The following is a 21,422-nucleotide window of genomic DNA, read 5'->3' as shown; positions in this document are numbered from 1 at the left end:
CTGTTTTCCATAGTGGCTGTACCATTTTACATCCCCACAGTGTACACGAATTCTAATTTCTCCACATCCCATCAACACTTGTTATCTTTTGTTAATATCCATCTTAACTGATATGGGGTGTATATCTCATAGTGATTTTGATTTGTATTTCTCTGATTAGTGATGTGAAGCACATTTTCATGTATCTGTTGGCCATTTGTATGTCTTCTATTGAGAAATGTCTATTCAAGTCCTTTGCCTCTTTTTTAATTGGGCTATTTTTTTTTTTCATTAAAGAGTTGTAGGAGTTTTGCAGGGAGGTGGACTATATAAGGAGTTCCTTATATATATTTTGCAGGGAGGGGGGCTAACACCTTATAAGATATGTGGTTTGCAAATATTTTCTTCCATTTTTAGGCTGCCTTTCCATTGTGCTTTTTCCCTTTGTTGTGAAAAAGCTTTTGTTTGATGTAGTCCCACTTGTCTACTTTTGCTTTTGTTTTGTTTTTGATGTCCAGTCCATATAGCTATGAAATCATTGCCAAGACTAACATCATGAAGTTTTTCCCCTGTTTTCCTCTAGAAGTTTTACAGTTTCAGGTCTTATTATTTAAAGCTGTAATCCATTTTGAGTTGGTTTTTGTGTTTGTTGTGAGATGGGAGTTTATTTTCATACCTCTACATGTGGATATCTAGTTTTTCCAACCCCACTTGTTGAAGACATTATGCTTTTCCCATTGTGTATTCTTGACACCACTGTTTAAGATTAGTTGCCTATATATGTGTGGGTTTATTTCCAGGCTCTCTAGTATGTTCTATCAGTTTATGAGTCTTTTTATGCCAGTATCATATTAACTATGGCTGCTTTGTAATATATTTTGAAATCATGAAGTGTGATGCCTCCAGCTTTGTTCTTCTTTCTCAAGGTTGCTTTGGCTATTCTGGGTCTTTTTTTGTTCTACATAAATTTTAGGATTATTTTTTCTATTTCTGTATAAAATGCCATTGGAATTTTGATGAGAATAGCACTGAATATGTAGATTGCTTTGGTAGTATGTCATTTTAATAATATTAAGCCTTTCAGTCCATGAACATAAAGTGTCTTTTCACTTTTTTATGTTTTTTTTTTTAAGATTTTATTTATTTATTTGAGAGAGAGTGTGCGTGTATGAGAGAGCACAAGTGCAAAGGGAGAAGCAGGCTGCCCATTGAGCAGGGAGCCCGATGCGGGGTTCCATCCCAGGACCCTGGGATCATGACCTGAGCCAAAGGCAGATGCTTAACCAACTGAGTCACCCAGGCACCCCTGTGTTTTCTTTAATTGGTTTCATTAGTGTATTATCATTTTCAGTGTACAAATCTTTCATCTCCTAAATATTTTGTTGTTTTTGATGCTAATGTAACTGAGAACATTTACCTAATTTCCTTTTTGGATAATTCATTGCTAGTGTATGGAAACACAAATGATTTTTTAAAAAAGATTTTATTTATTTACTTGAGAGAGAGAGAGGGCACACAAACAGGGGGAGTGGCAGAGGAAGAGGGAGAAGCAGGCTCCCTGCTGAGCAGGGAGCCCAATGCAGGGCTCAATCCCAGGACCCCAGGATCATGACCTAAGATGAAGGCAGATGCTTAACCTACTGCACCATCCAGGTGCCCCAGCAACTGACTTTTGTATGGTGGTTTTTATATCCTGCAACTCTCCTAGATGCATTTATTCATTCTAACAGATATGTGTGTGTGCACGCACATATGTGTGTAATCATTAGGGTTTTATATATATGATCATATAATCTGCAAACATAGACAATTTACTTCTTTTCCAACTTGGATGCATTTTATTTCTTTTTCATGCCTAATTTCTCTGGCTAGGACTGGTATGTTGAATAGAAGTGATAAGAAAGGGTACCTTTGTCTTGTTCCTGATCTTAGAGGAAAAGTTTTTAGTTTTTCACTATTAAGCAGAGGTTAACTGTAGGCTTGTCATATATGGCCTTCATTATGTTGAGGTGTATTCTTTATATACTTGAGAGTTTTTACATGAAGGGATATTGAATTTTGTCAAATACATTTTCTGCATCTATTGAGATGATCATATGATTTTTATCTTTCATTCTGTTAATACGTTTATTGATTTGCATTCTGGCATCCCAGGAATAAATTTTATTTGATCACAGTATATGATCCTTTTAATATGCCATTGAATTCTGTTTGCTAGAATTTTTGTCCCAAATTTTTGCATCTAGAATTTTTTTTAGATTTTTACATCTATGTTAATCAGAGATATGGACCTGCAGTTTTGTTTTCTTGCAGTGTCTTTTTCTGGTTTTGGTATCAATGTAATGCAGGTCTCGTACCATGAGTTTGGAAGTGTTGTGTCTCTTTAATTTTTTGGAAGAATTTGAGAAGGAATGGTATTAATCCTTTACATGTTTGATAGAATTCACCAGTGATGTCATCTGGTCCTAAGCTTTTCTTTGTTGGGAGGTTTTTGATTACTGATTCAATTTCCTTACTTGTCTATTGGTCTGTTCATATTATCTGTTTCTTCTACCATATGATCCAATAATTCCATTCCTGAGTATATATCCAAATTGAAATCAGGATCTCAAAGAGATATCTGCACTGCCATGTTTATTGCAGCATGATTCACAAAAGTCATGATTTAGAAACAATCCAAATTACCATCAACAGATGAATGAGTAAAGATAATGTGGCAGATTCATACAATACAATGTTATTCAGCCTTAAAAAAGGAAGGAAATTCTACCATTTGTGACATCATGCATAGACTAGAAAACATTATACATTTTTCAAGCATTTAAAAAGAATGCATTATCTATACCTCTACATTTTTATCAAAATTCATTTTTCATTTTAAATGTCCTTTTATCTAAGTAACAATTGCTTTGAAGCAAAAGCTAAAGTGTTAATCCATGCATTTCTGGCCTTACAAATTTAACTGGGTAACAATTGCATTATCTAGTTCTAATTGCTTAAAAGTCATGTGATAGGCCAGTTGCACAACCAGAGACATGTTCTTACTCTGACATTGTTTCACTTAGTTCAGCATCACTTTTTCTTTACAGCATCTGTCTCGCCCAGACAATTCCTAGGGATTTCTGGAATACAAAATCCAGGGCCAAAACTTATCCTGGCCATCCAGGCAAACATGGGTCCCAAGAGCCTGAACCTGGAGGGGACAGAGAAATTTTCAGGTTTAGGTGCCAGGTCTGGGGAAGTCTGCAGTGAGGGCTAAGACAGGCTGCAGACAGAAAGGAGTAGAAGGTGACCCACAGTCACCGCAGCACCTCTTACCTGCTGTGGTCCCCTCATGATGATTATCCTCAGGGCAGACACTGAAGACCAGTTTGGGGCTTTCATGAGATTTGGTGTGAGGAACAGGAGACATCATATCACCATGGAAAACATTATGCCTGGAAATAAGTCAGTCACAGAAGAACAAATCCTGCATGATTCCTCTTATACAAAAAATCTATGTTTGCCCATAGTTAACAGGGTGCTGTGCACTTAAAAACTTGTTAAGAAGGTAGATCTCATGCTATGTGCTCTTACCAACAAGAACAACAACAAAATCAAGGGGACACAAGAAATATTTTAGTGGTGATAGATATGTTTATTATCTTCTTTGTGGTGACGGTATATGCATATGTCTAAACTCCGTAAGATTTATACGTTAAATATATGCAACTTTTTGTATATTCAATTTGTCTCAACAAAATTGAAAAGAAAGAAAAAAAGAGGATGAGCACAAAACAAAACTGAGAATATCAAGTGTTGTCAAAGATGTAGAGCAACTGGAATTTTCATTCATTGCTAGTGAGTTGTAAATTGGTAAACCAAAACACTGTGTGGCATGGTCTACTAATAGTGAATATATGCATATCCGGTGGCACAGTAATACTACTTCTAGGAAAATCAAATGTGTAACTATGTGCATCAACAGAGATCTACAAGAATATTCATAGTACTATCACTTGTGGCCACCCCAAACTTCAAACAACTTAACATCAAGCAGTATTAGAATAAATAGAGAAACTTTGGAAATATATACAACAATGAAAACAAACTACTAAATTTTTAATATGAATCAATATTACAAACATATTATTGAGCAAAAAGAGCCACACAAGAGTACATATTACCTGTGTCCATTTACAAAGGTTCAGGCAGGCAAAACTGATTTTGGTGGTAAAATTCAGAACAGTAGCTATTTGTGTGTAGGAATGCAATGACTAAGACAAGTATGAGGAGAGATTCTATATTCCTGGTAAATTTTCAAAATCTTGGTCTAGGAGATGCTTACACAAGCTCATTCATTTTCCCACCAAGACATACACTCATGATTACTGCACTTCTTTGCACACGTTATCCCTCAAAAATTTTTTCACACTGATCAATTCAGAAATTTTTTTAAATTATATTTTTTCTATTTTAGCAAGGGTGCAGGGAGTTGCTCATATATTAGAGGTAGGAATGTTAAGTTGTAACAGCTACTTAAAGGAGCAAATGAAAGAATCTACTATGAAGATTTAAAATCTACTATGAAGAATCTACTATGAAGATTCTCTATTCAGCACATTCACTTGCTAGCATTTTTACCCTGGAGAACACTTGGATATAGGTACAAAAAGAAGCATGCACTTAATTTTGAATGTGGCAATGCTTCTAATAGAAAAACAAAAAGGAAATGAAGTACATATCCAAGGGTAAGGAAATCATAAACCGTATCTATTGGTTCCGAGGACGACCATGCAGGATTTTAAAAGAATAAGGCAGATCTATATAGAATTACGGAAAAATCTCAAGGATATAATGTTGATTTGGAAAAAAGGTATACACATATGTAAATGCATAGAACTAGGAGTCATCATATAGGGGCTGGGTTTGTAATTAGTGCCTGAAAAGGATTTTAGCCTATTTGCAACGTTTACATTTATTATTATATGTAACTTAATAGCACTTAGAAGTCTCTTTGAAAGACTATCCAACCAGAAAGTAACAGTGGTTCCCTTCAGTAGGCGAACTGAAAGCCTGAGAAACTGGAAGCGGAATAATTTTCACTATATGACCTTCAACACCTTTAAATATTTGAACGATATAACTATAGCATCTATTGGTAAAAAGTTCAATTAAAACTTAAAAGTAATTTGAATTAAAACAATAATTAAAAGGCGCCCCACCTCGTGGGAAAACATACAAATATACTTAAATGTGACTACTATTAAGATCGGACTGTTAATTATGCGACAGGATCACAGAGAAAGGGGTCTCCTAAATAAGTCTGGGGGACGTGAGGAGGAATCAAAGTGGAGGTGACGCTTGAACAGAGAAACGAAAGGTCCTACTTTTTCATTCTTGGACAGCTCAGTGCGAGGTGCCTGGGGCCCTGAAATCCAGGCCATGACTGTTTTCCACGAACCGGAACCTAAATCCCCACCAAGAGACTGCAAGAAAGCAAAAGAAGCAGAATCTCCGACACGGGATAGGCGGCTGCTTAACAAAACAGTGTGGGACAACGCTCACTCAAGTACAACCAGCTCGGGGCTCTCAGAACCAATTCCAGATTTCCACCCTCCCCTCCGGCCAAACCAGCCCGCCCTCTCCCGCCTTCCCGTGTCGCTTACTGGGCAGCAAATGATCGACAGACCCATCCACCAATCGCCGGCTCTGTTACGGGGGCACGCAGGCCCCAGCCTAGTCTTTGGTCCCTCGGGCGAGATGAGCCTCTGTGCGTCGACGTCAGCGTGTTGACGTCACGGGCCGGGTACTCGAGGAGAACAGCGGGTGGCTGACTGCGGGCGGTGGGCTGCGCGTCGGCTGCGGGGCTTGGTTCCCAGGTCCCGCCCCGCCAAGCCCCGCCCCTCCGCCCGCGGGCGCAACCACGGAACCGCGGTCCCCGGGCCAGCCTGGGGCGGCCGGCCCGAAACCACCCGATAAGGTAGGCTGGGTTTCTCGTCACCCTATTTGACAGATTGGAAAACTGAGTCACCCGGGACCAGATGACTTGCCCGGGGCTCACGGGAGACCCGTGAACGCAGGCCAGAGCCCGAGCGTCGGGGTGTTTGCCGAGCGCGGCGCGGTCTTCGGGGAGGAGGAGGGGCTAGGCAGGCTGTGTTTATAAAGGATGCAAAAGTGAAGTTGTAGAATGCTGAGCCCCACCTCGTTCCAGTGCTTGGGCTGGGATGCTGGGACTGGATGCAGGTAGTGAGGTCTGCATTTCTTCACCCTGCGGACCCCGAGGAGTCCTCGGTGGGGTCCCACCCCGTGCTGGCGCCGTGTGCCCTCCAGAGTTACCACGAATGGTGACTAGGGTGATGTGTGGTTTATACAGACAAGGTCGATCATTGGCCTCTTTTATTCATTAAGAAAATCTGTGTTCAAAACGAAACAAAATTTAAAAAATCAAACACAAGTTATGAGTGTTGTGGCCCTAGTTTCATTTCACTGCCTTGCCCACTCATGGTATCCAGCCATATTTTGAAATCTCAGTAGCATGCTTATTTTTGCTTAGGATTTTCTAGAAAGAGATTTTTTTTCCTCTTTTGTTTAAATATGGGTTAACATTGTGGAACTTTTCTGACCCTTCCGTTAATGTGCCAGTTATTCACCATGTCATTTGTCTTCTATTTCACAGATGGAATCACTGAATTCATCACTTGACTCAGTAATAGTTTGGATAAGTTTAGCAAGGTAACAAAGTAACAGGTCTAATCTCTCAAATATACTGGAATTAGTTCAGATTGTTTACCTCAGAATCTTTGTTGAAAAGGGTTCTGAAAGATAATTCCCATCTATATACCATCTACCCATCCACCCTCTTTCTAAAAGCAGGATCTTCAAAAATAAAACTTTTACTACCCTTGCTTTATTTATAGATTCATGCCTATAAAGTGAAAATGTGCAGTGTACGATATATGCATACATATATAATATTTTCATAAATTCATTCTCTTTAAATCTTGCTATCTTAAACATTGAACTTTTAAGTCTGCATGATTGCATAAAACTGTTGAAGAAGTGAAATTGAAGTCACTTTGGGGGACTTTTCCTTACTTATGTTCACATGATGGCAATTTTAATCATTTGAATTTATTCTTTGAACAGGTTTATCAGATGAATACCTCATATTCGCCACATATTGGTTTAAGGTGTTGGAGATTGAGTGCTGAAAAATTTACTTAGGGTTCCTGCCCTCAAAGACCTTCTATTTTGGTGGAGATACAATAAACATGTAAACAAAAATGACTGTTTTAGATAATGATAAATGATAGAAAAAATAGTTCAGGATAAGGGGATAGAGTGTGACTGGGATGTGGGGGAGAAGAGGGAATTTAGATATGGTGATCAGAGAAGTCTTTGAGGAAGTCACAGTTGAATGAGACCTGAATGTTTAGAATGAGTCAGCCATGGGAAGATCTGGTGGAAGTTTCCAGGCAGACACTGCAGTGCAAAGGAGCTAAGGGAAAAATGGGCTTAGCATGTTCCAGGGGTAGAAGAGAAGCCATCTGGAATGGCGTGAACCTCGGAGAGAGTGAGGTGGGGGGACATGATACTTGAGAGGTGGGCATGAGCTGCATTATCTGAACCCGGTATAGACAGGCAAAAGCCTAGGATTTGTGTATTGCCAAATCCTTCTTTATTTAACGATGCTCATAGACTCTAGCCAGCTCTCTGTTTTATTTTAGTTATGAAATCATTACAGCAATTCATTATATATATTTTTTCACAAGTAGTCTTCTCAATGAAAATATGTCTTCCCGGGGCGCCTGGGTGGCTCAGATGGTTAAGTGTCTGCCTTCAGCTCAGGTCATGATCTCAGGGTCCTGGGATCGAGCCCCGCATCGGGCTCCCTGCTTGGCATGGAGCTTGCTTCTCCCTCTCCCTCTACTGTTCCCCTTGCTTGTGCTCTCTCGCTCTCTCTGTCAAATAAATAAATAAAATCTTTAAAAAAAAAAAAAAAAGAAAATATGTCTTCCCTCGAGCACTGTGTCCCATGCTGTTTTTTTCCTGTTCATTATTATGTGCAGGACTCAGCCTCTGCTTATCTTCAGCTCCCTGCTTTTATCCTTCCTTCCTGTGAGTCCTCCAGTATTGTCTTTATGTGTTCGCCCTTTGGAAAGGACTGGCAGTCAATCCCTGCTCTTCTCCGAGCTGAGTTTTAGGAAACTGCATTGTCAGGTGGATTACCATTTTCCGTCAGAACTTTTAACTGACCAGAGACTTAACGTCTGCCCTTATTTAGTGCCTACACTGTGCCAAGTGCATTACATACATTCTTTCCTTCCAACATATTGCAAAGGTAAATATTACTCCTTCTTGATCAGAAAGGAAGCTTGTACTTCAGCCATCCAGCTAGTACTGAGTGAGCATAGATTTGAACACTCCAATTAGCCTGAACCCAAAGCCTAATCCATGTTACTCTACCTCCCTGCTTCCCTGAATACATAGCAGCAGCTACAAATCTCTATTATTTGAAATTATATTTTTTGAAATGGCATTTTAGAGATCATGATTCAGTCCTCTCATTTTATAAAGACGTTATTTATTTATTTATTTGAGACAGAGAAAGAGAGAGCTAGAGTAGGGGGAGGGACAGAAGGAGAGGGAGAAGCAGACTTCCCACTGAGCAGGGAGCCTGATGTGGGGCCTGATCCCAGGACCCCGAGAATCACCACCCCAGCCTAAGGCAGATGCATAACCGAATGAGCCACCCACATGCCCCCAGTGCTCTCATTTTAAAGTTCAGGCTGTGGAAGCCCAGATTTTCAAGGCATAACTGGTACCAAATTCTCACTTTACTGATTCTCAGCCTAATATTTTTTTCTGTTATATCTCATAAAAGTTCCATCACAACGGGTTTCTACATATATGAAAATACAATATTTCTTTTTTTTGAGAGAGAATGAGTGAGGGCAAAGTGGGGGGTGGGTGGTCTGGGAGGGAGGGGCAGAGAGAGAGGGAGAGAGAATTTTAAGCAGGCTCCAGGCTCAGTGCAGAGCCTGAGGCGGGGCTCAGTCTTATGACCCTGAGACATGACCTGCAAGAGTCAGACATTTAACTGACTGAGCCACCCAGGCGCCCCTGAGAATACAATATTTCAACATAATGGATTTATTGTCCATAAACTCATACAAGGTAGTAATATTTCTTGGACTAATATAATCCATTGCTTTATTTTCCTTCCCTTTTCTTAGCAGGGAGCAGGTGTAAACTTTCTGGATAAATCTGATTTTTGTTAGTAGACAGTGGTTTCAAAATGACTGTATCTTTTAAAGATTTTATTTATTATGGAGAGAGAGCGAGTGAGCATGCACGCAAGCAAGGGGAGCAGCAGGGAGAGGGAGAAGCAGGGAGATGGATGTGGGGCTCGATCCCAGGACCCTGGGCTCATGGCCTGAGCTGAAGACAGATGCTTAACCGACGGAGCCACCCAGGCGCCCCTAATTGCACACATCTTTGAAAGGGAGTTCAAAACTTGTTACTGAATTCTTAGCTTTAGCCTTGTGCTTAAAAGTATGGGAATATTGCCTAGAGTTGCTGGCTCATACTTTCTCTTAGCAGGTGGAGTTTCTTCCTAGAATTGAGGAAGCCCTTGGGTCAGCTCAGCTTTTTTGGTACTATATAATCATTTAAAAAAATTAAGTAAAAATCAATTCATGAATTTTATGGTTGAAAAATGGGTTACTGTGTTCCTACAATTTAAAAATGCTCATTATTTATTTCCAAGCTTTGCTTATTGTGACTGGGATATGGTAGGTGAATAATAGGAAACTTAAAAATAGTTTAATTTACTTTCTGGTGACTTCTTGACTCCTATAATGTAATAGGGATTGTCTTTCATTAGTTGAATTAGAGTTATGTTAATGGAATTACTTTCTTTCTTACATGTTGAAAAGTCTTTAAATTTAGGCAAAAGAGAGCTTTTGATCTTTAAGCCATTCACTGGGTATTTTGACTGAGTTTCTCTTCAGGATTGTTCGTGCAACTGATGTCCATGTTCTGAAGATCTAGGCTGTCATGATTTGGTCTCAGACTCTAGCGCCATCCTTCCACCATGAACCCAGTGCCCCAAACTGAACTGGCTATTTCAACTAAAGTGCCTTTGCTTGTGTTCTGCCTGGAATGCCTCATAGATGGACAGATCCAGCCAAAGTTCTGCCCTTCCTTCCGTGTCCATTTGTGCTGCTTATTTAATGAGATATTTCCTGTATCTCTAATGGAAGGCTTCTCTTTCATAGCACTTTTGGGAGTCTTTCTCTGTGATGCAGTTTACCAATCCTGGTATCTGTGGTAATACGCTCTTCTATACATGGGTGTTCAAATATGTGTGTGCTTGAGCTTAAAAGACACTTAACAATTCATGTTATACATGCAAAGCTTTTGTAGATTGTAGAGCCCTTTAGTTTTATTTATATTTTTATCATTTCATCTTTGAGAGAAGCACTGTTACGCTTTTCTTGGCTTTGATTCAACAGAACCTCTTTCCTGTTTCAGTTAAGGGTCTGACTTCTGCAGTAACCAAGGGATCCCTTAAGAGGAACTCAAATCTTTTGGTTGTAAATGGTGAAGGCACATTGTCACAAGTAAAAATCGTTGTTGCCTGGGTTTATTAGAAAAAATAAGAGCAATTCCACTTTTGAATATTAAAGATTAGAAAAGGCCCAGAGATCCCAACTAGGGGTGCGTGTGGTGCTGGGCTAAGAAGCCTGGCCCGTATTCCTGGCTTAAGGCAGCTGGGGCTTGCACCGGCTGTCGTGGGTTCTGATGTCCTGCAGAGCTCTAGCCTTTCTGAGCTATTTCACTTGCTTTGCTTGTTCTCAATCTGGATCTGGAAGGTACCTGTTGCGGTAACTCCACATCAAAGCAGGACCTTTCACCCAGGATCCCCACCTGAGCTGTTCAAGCCTGCAGGATATTCCTGGGCAGGCATTGGGATAGTACTGGGTTTGCTCGTCTAGTTTCAAACCCTTCTCCTCTACTTCTCTTGTCACAGTTTTCCAAAAGAATATCTTGGAACTAGTGGGCATCCTCAGTGTATAAAACTTGGAGTTGAGAGGAATTTGGCCTAGTACCTTCTAAGTTGCGGTAATCACTCAGTCTCATGACCCATGTTTTCCAGGACAGTAGGCTTTTCAAATATTGTGCATTATTGCTCACCCAGGTGTATTCTTGTTTGCTTTCTGTTTTAGGAAAATATATTCTCATGTTTTTGTTTTTGTTTTCTTTAAATTAATCACTTGCTTGTTGAGCTAGTGATGTGGAACCAGAGTTTCAAGTATATTTTCCTATTTGTGTCGTAGTTAAATTCATTAAGCAAGGCACTCCTGAGCTATTAGAAATTTCTCCAGCCGAGATAGGAACACCAGCCAGTACTTGCTGTGGGCATTATTGCCAAGAACTAACACTTAAGGAGGGCTTCCTCTGTGCTAGCTGCTGTTCTGATTGCTTTGTGTCTGGATTGCTCATCCTGTTGACATTTTGGGCTGGATATTTTGTTGTTGTTGTTGTTGTGGGGGCTGTCCTGCAGTATTCCTGGACTCACTAGATGTCAGGGACATCTCCCCGAGTTGTGACAACCAAAAATGTCTCACCGGCCCCAGGACCTGGAGAACCGCTGCTTTGTAGAAATTAATATATTCCTCACAACAGCCCTCTGAAGTACATTGCATTATTTTTTTTTTTTTAAGATTTTATTTATTTATTCATAGAGAGAGAGAGGCAGAGGGAGAAGGAGGCTCCCTGCGGAGCAGGGAGCCCGATGCGGGGCTCGATCCCAGGACCCCGGGATCATGACCTGAGCCGAAGGCAGACGCTTAACGACTGAGCCACCCAGGCGCCCACACTGCATTATTTTTGTCCTCATTTTACAGAAGGAGAAGCTGGGTAAGGTTACACAACTAGTAAGCAGAGGACTGACACCAGGCAGTGCTCTTTGTGAACCCCGTCCTCACACAGCCAGCTGAGACTGGGCCCCAACTATTGACGATCCAAAGACCGCATAAACTAGAAGCCCAAACAAATGCCGAGAAGGACCAGGCAGGGCTGTAAGTAAGTAAGATGGCCAGGTGGCAAACTGGGGGGCTGGGGAGTATTGCCAGGATTGCCTGTATTGGAAGAGAAACTAGAAATTTGGATTTGTGTGGGGAAACTCTCATATTTTAATATTGGCAATTAATTCGGTGTTTATAAGACATCATGCAAGCCAACAGACAGATAAACACCATATAAGGACAAGGTTTGGTCCTGGGGCATCAATTTGCAGTCTTTTTTTTGTGTAAACTCTGTAGCAGTGTGACATTATAGAGAAGCGTGCGTGCATTTGATGGGGGAAATGTAGTTTCTGTGTGGAGGGTGAGTTTCCCTTTGAAGGCTCTGGAAATGAGGGTGGGTGGGAAAGGGCTTCCAGACTAGAAGGGGCTGTCTTGCTGTTTTTTAAACCAAAGAGTAAAAGCTGGCCATCTGACACCCTTTGAACTTTTAGTGCTCTGCTGTTCAGTGCAGACCATTTGAAAGTTCTGGACTCTTATGCCCTTCAGCAGCATTCGTACCTGTTTCTCTCATGCCCCCTGCTTGTCCAGGTGGTAAAATACATATTTTTATAGGACATCGAGAAAACATAAATTTTGGAATCCCAGAATGGCTATATCCTGGAGAAGCAAACCACAATTAGACCTCACTTTGTTGGCAGCCAGAAACCCGTTGAGTCCGGTTTAATGCTTTGAAGGGCCAGCATCTCTGCCTGCATTTCAGTAGCCAATGGACGGCTGTGGCCTTCGGTGCATTTTCCTTGTCCTCAGACTCTGGCCTCCTTAGTCGAGCCTGTGTGCCCTTATCCTCTGCTCATGGTGTGAAAAGCGAGCCCACGCTCCGGTGCTGACCATGCATGGCCCTTGTCACCTGTACTCCTTCCTGGTCCAGCTGTTCCTTCTGACGCTTGCTCACGTGGGGCCCCTCCCAGACCGGCTGTGGCTCACTGGTCCTGGACATGCTCGTGCGCCTCTGTTTTTAATTTACTCCAGTCTTCCTTGGGGCGCCTGGGTGGCTCAGTTGGTTAAGCAACTGCCTTCGGCTCAGGTCATGATCCTGGAGTCCCAGGATCGAGTCCCGCATCAGGCTCTCTGCTCAGTGGGGAGTCTGCTTCTCCCTCTGACCCTCACCCCTCTCATGTGCTCGCTCTCTCTCATTCTCTCTCTCAAATAAAAATAAATAAATAAATAAATAAATAAATAAATAAATAAATAATTTACTCCAGTCTTCCTCTTATTCTCAATATGTATTTCCTTTCCATTTCTTGCAAAGTCATGCATATTCTCTTGGGCCAGCTTTTTCTTTCTTTCTTTTTTTTTTTTTTTAAGGTTTTATTTATTTGACAGAGAGAGAGACAGCGAGAGAGGGAACACAGGCAGGGGGAGTGGGAGAGAGAGAAGCAGGCTTCCCGCGGAGCAGGGAGCCTGATGCGGGGCTCGATCCCAGGACCCTGGGATCATGACCTGAGCCGAAGGCAGACGCTTAACGACTGAGCCACCCAGGCGCCCCTTGGGCCAGCTTTTTCATGAAGCCTTTTCTGGTCACCACAACCTAAAGTTCCATCTTCTCTGTATTATAATTACCTTGGGCTTTGATTTCTAATTATTTGTATAACCATTTTACCTCCTTTATAAAACTATTCTACTTGAGGATCAGGGTCGTGTCTTTCCTATCTTAGTTTTCCTTACAGCTTCTAGCATGGTGTTTTACTTGTGGTAGATAATTACATATCTGTCTGTTTGGGTCCCCTTCATATAGTGGGGTTTCTTTCTCTGTTTCCATATATTTGTATCAGTTTATGTAGTATGTTGTTGGAGCGACTTCAGTAAATAGCATTCAAAATACATTGGAAAAAGAGATGACCAAATTAATTAATTTGGGTGCATTTGTGTTTTGTCAGTTATAGTAATTAAAGAAAGTTCAGATATTCTTCGTTCACTTAATGTAATATATTGAAACTCCAGACGTGTGTAGACTTGCCTAATTTGGGTTAACAAGCACCCAGACTCCAGACTTTTATACGGTGATATTTGTGATTCATTAATTGAACAAACAAATCAAATGCCTAACACATGGCCAGTCATTTCCCTAGGTGAGAAGGATATAGACATGTCTTGAGGAACTCTTGGTCTAGCACTGAGAAAAGGAAATGTTAACAATGTGTGAAAGATTAGAGGTGCCATTAAAGATATATGACATGTGTGTCATCCAATGAGGTGATGGAAAGTTTCTTTGAGGAAGTGGTACTTAAGCTTCCTTAAACAATGCATTGGCTTATTATTGCTGTTGTTTAAGTGCTCTGATGAAAAGGCTCTCCAGGAAGACGGAACATTAGGGCGAAGGCATGGATGGTGAAACTTCCTCCTATACAGGGAACTAAAAATAGGGCCCTATGGCTACAGCCCTGGGTGTGAGAGAAATGGATTTGGAGTAGAGGGATGAAATGGTTTGTTCAAGTTTTCATTTAAAAAAAATTTTTTTAAGATTTTATTTATTTGAGAGAGAGAGAATGAGAGAGAGCACATGAGAGGGGGGAGGGTCAGAGGAAGAAGCAGACTCCCTGCCGAGCAGGGAGCCCGATGTGGGACTCGATCCAGGGACTCCAGGATCATGACCTGAGCCGAAGGCAGTTGCTTAACCAACTGAGCCACCCAGGCGCCCCAAGTTTTCATTTTTAAAGAAACTAGCATGATACCAGCATGGAGGATGTTTTGGAGATGAGTCTGAATTATGGGAGTAATGTGAATGAGTGGTAATTGGGAAAACTGGAAAAGTCCAGTAAGAGATATTAGGGGAATGCCATGGTTACCAGTTCAGAAAGTGGAGCTCAGAGCAGAATCAAATTTAATGCATTGTCTTCATAATAAAAGCTGTACCCAAGAAATTATGGGTTATTATTTGTTAGTTTTTCCTACCTTAAACATTTTTGAAGTACTTACAGGTAGTATATATGTTATACATCAATATCTGTATTTTTAGGTCATTCTTAAAATTTTCCTTTTGACTTTGTAATTGCTTATCTCTTGTTACATTATTTGAGAGCAAATAATGGAGCTGGTTTCAAACCTTTATCGAGAACCTTGAGAGCTTAAAGAGATGCTACTACTTTTATGATGTCCTCTGCCTCTGTAACGTTCTCTGAATCCATTCTCTTTTTGAGGCTATAATTCCGTTTTCTGAGTATATTAGCCTATAGTTGCATTGAGTCTTAGAATTAGTGGTCTTTGTTTTTGTGATTCTGTTTTCTTTTTCTTTTTTTTTTTGAAGGTTTTCCTTATTTATTTGAGAAAGAGAGAGAATGAGCAGAGGGGGAGAGGCAGAGGGAGAGGGAGAAGCAGACTCCCTGCTGAGCAGGGAGCCCGATATGGGACTTGATCCCAGGACTCTGGGATCATGACCTGAACCGAAGGCAGCCGCTTAACCGACTGAGCCACCCAGGCACCCATGATTCTGTTTTCTGAAGCATAAGCTAGATTGATAAAATCATCTGATGCTGATCTCCAGAAGGTCAGTTTCCTGTGTGACCACCTAAGAAGTCTGATGAAAAAAGAGAAGGCTACTCTTTTGTTTTTTTTTTTAAATCCAGGCATCAAGATTTTGCTGTTGATTTTCCTTATCTGTCACGTGTACCAAGCTGACCTTCATCCACCGTAGAGATTGGTAATCATGTTAGGAACTGTGTGCCATCTTTGTATATTAAGGTGTAGGAGGAGATGACATGTATAACTTCTGCCTCTTGGTAGATACTCCTGGGCAAAGACGTGAATGACATTTCCTTTTATTGGTTTGCTCTGGTTTGTGAATTAGGAAGTTGGCCTTGGATAACACTAGGGGCAGTTGATATTCTGTCTTCCCTGGCATTACTCTTGCTGCACCACTTCTCCCAGCATTGGAAGCACTAAGGAGCAGTGAGTAGAGGATGGCTTTGTCAGCTAGAGTGACGCTTGGCAGAAACGCTTATTTCTTCTCCTTCACAGAAGGAGTCTTGTGCTGTTGAATGAAGAGAAACCCCACTTGCTTCTGAATAGCCACCTTAGCTTTGCTGTCTGCTCGTCAGCTGGCTACTTGGAATTTAGCTTCAGGCCTCCCTGTGTAGAGGAGATAAGTTTGGGGAGGCCTATGGAGAATGTGTGATGAAGACATTCTTAATTCTAGTCATTGAGATGAAGAGAGATGGTTACTAAGAGAAGGGTCCACTTGTAACCACTTGCCTATGATTCCTGGGAGATCAGTGAGCTCTCTGCCTTGGGATATTACTGATTTTCAGATCTAGATCAATAAGATCATAGTTCTGTCCTGAGAACTGAAAGCCTCTATTTGAAAATTGCTTGCAGTAAGCACTGAAGCAATGGCATTACCTGGTACGGACATGTCCTCTTATGCATCGGAAAATGTTTCAGGTTTCTGAACTGAGGGATTTTGTTGGTTTACAGCTTCCTTTGGAGCTTCCGGAGTGTAATCTGAAACTGGCCCATGTGTGTGCAGGGCAGGGATAGAGTGAAGAAAGAGACAGACCACTTCACATTGGTCGTGGCAGTTGTAAGGAACGAAGGAACTTACTTACAAGGCTTGTCTTGAGCAGCTGCAAGATGAGTAGTTTTCCTCACCCGGCCTCCAGAGTCTTAACATTTTATGTCGAGGCCTCAAGCAAGTTCAGTCAGTCACATACCCAGGCCAGATGGTGTCAGCACCACAGTTCTATTTCAAGGCTGTGTCTTTGGAGCAGCTTCTGGGAGTGGGGAAGACAAGCAGAATACACATTCCAAGGACAGGAAAGGGGGCGGGGAGCTTCCAGGTGGCCAGGTCAAGCTCACAGGTTGGTGGTCATGTCTTCTTGATGATCTCCTCCGACAGACCTCATCTGTCTAGGAAGTAATATGACCGTTGACTCCATCATTGCTAAAGCTGGCAGCACATCCCTAAGAGGAAGTTTTAAATATTCATGAGAATGTGTGCACTAAGGAGCAACATGGTTGCTCTGAATTACCATCAACTGATGGTTGAGAGTACTAATGAATTCAAAATTGGGAAAAATAGTGCTAACCATAATAACTGATTTCCTGTGATTTTTTTGGAGAGCTAAAAGTAGATTTTGTTCTGTGGGAAGAAGAAAAAGTTCTGGAAGATGGTGGGTAGTCAGCAACCAAAAAAATCAGCAGTCTTTTATACCTGTGGAAATGACTCTGTTTGACTCATGAATGGAAATGGGGTTATGTATAGCTTCTCTGACCTAGAAGATTAAAATAAAGTTGTTTCCAGGTGAGCTGTGAAGGAAATACATGAGTATAGAAATTAGAGCTGAAGCTGAGAAAGGGAGAAAAGCTGTAAAATCTGTTTGAGCACCAGAAGAGATCTACTAGGAGGAGAATCAGAGTTTGGAGAGAGACAGTAGAAGTTGAAGGAAGGTAGCTATAAAGACTACGTTGTTCTAGTTATTCTGGGCCACCTGATAGCAGTTTCTGAAAAAGATGAATATTCTTGTTCGCCAGAGTCCATATTGAGAGAGATTTTTTTTATTTGAGCAGTGATGGGATATGGCTGTAACATTCCAGCCATTTGACTCAGCCAGTGCTGGTGGCATAACTGGCTACCAAGTTGTCAACCCCTGCGGAGGTAGTGAGCTAACAACATGAACTACCCAACATGACTGGGCCACTCCATGGCATGCTGCCATTTTGCCAACCTGTGATCTGTGGAAGAACAAATCTACATTGTCAAATGTCCTTCCTCTCTCTGGCTGGCTCATCTTCCCTCGGAACAGACAACACCCAGGGGCATGGTTATTGTCAGGAGTGCGCACTTGACTTCCTTCCTTCCTTTCTCTTCAGTCATTCCCTTCAATTATTTATCTGTCTCCTCAACTAGATGGAAGTTCTGCCGAGAGCAGGGGGGACGCTTGCATTGCTTTTTGAATCCTTTTAAATGTCCTTGGGGTTTTACATTTTGTAGGTGTTCAGTGCTTATTATTTAACAAAATGGGAACTTTTAGTGGACTGAAAGAGGGCACCCCCTTGTCTCATCCTTTATGGAAAGAAGGGAGAACATTCAAATTTTTGTTCTATTGCATGGTTTTAACTTCCATTCCTATGCTGCCTACCAACTCTCAAATTTCTCTCTCTAGCTCAGACCTCTTCCCTGAACTCCTCACTTATTTGCAGCTACTTACTTTAATTATAATAATTACTATCCACTTGGATATTAATAAGCATCTTACACTTTATGTGTCCAAACTAAACTGTTCTTCCTCGAAGTTGCCCCTCCATGATCTTCTCCATTTCAGTAAATAGCAACTCCATCCTTCTATTTCCCCAGGCTGTAAACCTGGAAGTTCTCCTTTTGTCCTTCCTTTATCCCATACCCAGGCCATCAAAAATGCTTTTGGCTCTGTATTTAGAACCAGTCCGTTCTCACCACCTCCATGCTACCATGCTAGTCTACTAAGTCAACCTCTTTCCTGAATTGTTACCATATCTGCTGATTGGTCTTCCTGCTTCTATGGTTCTCTCAGCTAGAGAGCCTCTACTGAAAACCTTCCAGTGTCTTCCTGTCTCATTAAAGTTTTTACAGTGATGTGTAAGGTCCTCCACCCCTTCTTCTCTCTTATCCTCTCCTTCTGCTCTCCAGCTCTGTTACTTAGCTCCAGCCAAGCTGAAAGCTAATGACCTGTCTGCACTCTTGCATGGCCAACTCCACCCCACCTCAGGGCTTTGCCCTTACTCTACCCTCTCCCTGCAATGCTCTTTGCTCCACCTTCTCAGTGAGGTCATCCTGACCATGCAGTTTAAACGTACAGTGCTCTTTTGTTTATCCTCTGCTCCCTTATTTTAGAAAGTCTGCTTTCAACTCAGGTCATGATCTCAGGGTCCTGGGATTGAGCCCCACGTTGGGCTCCCTGCTCATTGGGGAGCCTGCTTCTCCCTCTCCCTCTGTGATCTCTCTCACTCTTACTCTCTCTCAAAGAAATAAATAAAATCTTTTTAAAAAAATAAAAAAGAAAGTAAGCTCTGTGAGGGTAGGAAATATTTTTGATTTTGTTCATTGCCACATCCCCAGTGCTCAGAGGAAGACCTGACACAGCTTTTCGGTGCTCGACACATATTTGTGGAGTAAATAAAGTAGACATGGTATATTCCTGGCAAACTTTGAATTTTCAAAAATTATCAAATGCAATTTTAAAATTTTGTAGTACACATCCAGATTCAGTTTCTCAGTATATATGTTTTAGTTTGCCTCGTAAGTTATGAAAACATCAATATGTATTTATCTAGCCACTGGTATATCTTAATATTTCTATGTTAAGTGTCAAATAAAAGTTCACTAATATTTTTACTATTGCTGTAGAAATAGATTGTTTAGAAATTAAGTTTCTATAAAAACAGGTTTGGACTTGGGAGATAAATTAGTGTTGTTAAAAGACTGACTTAAAAATACCATAACATATTTGTTTTCTGCTTTAATTTTTCCAAGTCATTGATACTAATTTCTAAATAAATCTTAGTCTTAAACTATATCGTTAAAAGGTTAAATCCTGTTTATGCACACATGGTTACTTTGATCTGCTGATATAAGCAGAAATTATTGAGTGAGACAAGACTGCAAGAAATGACAGAGTGTTTTAATAGAAGGCCTTGAATATGTGTGTTGAGGGGGAAGGAAGAGGGCAGAAAGTAGCAGCCAAGAGTGAGCAGATTTATCAGGATGGAATAAAAGCTTTCATTACATCTCAAGTGAGTTAACAACACTAGAAAAGACCTAGAAAATAAATATTTGGAATAAAACCATGGAAACTATATAGAGAGCTATTACTACGGAGTTGGACATTCTAAATTCTTAAAGAGAAAGAGAAAGAACAGAAGGAAGTGGTGTTGAAATGTAGCAATCAGTGTAGTATAATAAATCAGCTGCATGAATAAAACAGCATCTGGTATACCCGAGCCTCAGTGGATGAGGCCTTGTAAAAAAATCTCTTTCCCCAAGTGTCTGGGAAGAGTTTGGGTACTAATATATGGAACCAAATGAAGGACAGATCTGGCTTGTAAAAGCTTATAGAAAAGTGATTATCTTGTGCACATTTTCACTAAAGACCTGAGCAGACTTTAGAGCCCAAACTGTTGCTCAGTATACCCTCCACTGTTTTATTTAGGCCTCAGGACAACAACAAAAAAGGCCATTATTAGGGGTTTGACAGTGGCTGAACATTCAGACAGAATGATGCTATCTGCAGTCACAAGTACTTAGGAAGTCTTCAACCAATTTTCATTTGTGTGGGGATAATTTGATAGTTATGTAAAGGGCAAAATGATTTGGATGCCTAGAGATTATAGAGATTTTCCTTTTAGTCTGTCACTGTCTCAAACCCTCATGTAGAAGAGTTACGCAAATGTGTACAAAATCCACGTGCATTCTGTTTTACAGAATGGTTTAAGTGGTTTTCTAGGATGATTCTGGTTCCTCCGTGCTTATAAAGGTAGCTCACACTGTAGCAAAGTCAATTTAATGATTTTTTTGTAATGAAAATTTGCCTTTGCTCTCTATAATATCTGTATGCTACATATGTGTATGTATTCTATATACATTATATTTAAATATATATCATATGTATGTTTATAGATACTGGATGGATGGATAGATAAAGAGAGGCGACTCTATTACAAAACATCTTTCTGTCCTTCTGTTTTTCTGAACTATTCATAAGTTAAGCCGTGTGCTTCATGACACTTACTACTCAGTACTTCAGCATGCGTCTCCTAAGAATAGGGTCATTCTCCTACATAACCAGAAGACTGAACTATAATCAATTACCCAGTTGTCTTCTGTGCCTTTTTCTTTTTTCTTTTGTCTTTCCGTTCCTTTTCTTCTTTTCTTTTAAATTCAAGATTCAATCTAGGCTTGTGCATTGCATTTGATAGTTGTGTCTCTTGATGGTTTTTTAAGTTTGAAGAGTATCCACAGCACTTTTCCTTCTTTCTGTTCTTGTTTTGTTTTTAACCACATTGACTTTTTTGAACAGCCCACAATGCCTGTCTTGGAGAACATCCCAAAAGCTGTGTTTGTCTGATTGTTTCTTTATGACTAAAATCAGGTTAAACATTTTTGCAAGGGTATGTCATGATAGATAATTGGTGTTACGTACTTCTTAATGCATCACATTGGAAGGTATATAATAATGTCAGCTTATTCCAGTATTGGTAATGCTCTTTGATTGGGTACAGATGGTGGCTGCCAGATCTCTTCACTATAAAGGTATATTATCCCCAGTGGAATTATTAGATAATCCGAGGGATAATACTTTGAGACTGTGAAGATCCTATTTCTCAACAGCCTCTTAATTTTTAGCATCGGTTGGAAGATTCTTTTCATGGCTCAGTTACTCCAGCTGAGTTACAGTTACT

The 21,422-nt window shown here is 40.7% G+C and overlaps 1 protein-coding gene across 1 annotated transcript in view; it reads left to right on the top strand.

The window, feature by feature from the left end:
• Window positions 1–5,850: 5,850 nt before the first annotated feature.
• STARD3NL (STARD3 N-terminal like) overlaps window positions 5,851–21,422 on the top strand; it is a 51,336-nt gene continuing 35,764 nt past the window's right edge. Inside the window, exon 1 of the mRNA XM_035020330.1 lies at window positions 5,851–5,941. The gene's annotated coding sequence lies outside the window, so the exon portion shown is untranslated. The remainder of the gene's footprint in view (window positions 5,942–21,422) is intronic.

This window comes from Mirounga leonina, unplaced genomic scaffold, assembly GCF_011800145.1.
Source record: "Mirounga leonina isolate KUSES-001 unplaced genomic scaffold, KU_Mleo_1.0 Mir_174, whole genome shotgun sequence".
In the NCBI taxonomy this organism is placed as follows: domain Eukaryota; kingdom Metazoa; phylum Chordata; class Mammalia; order Carnivora; family Phocidae; genus Mirounga; species Mirounga leonina.
This window is presented reverse-complemented; position numbering and strand designations above follow the sequence as displayed.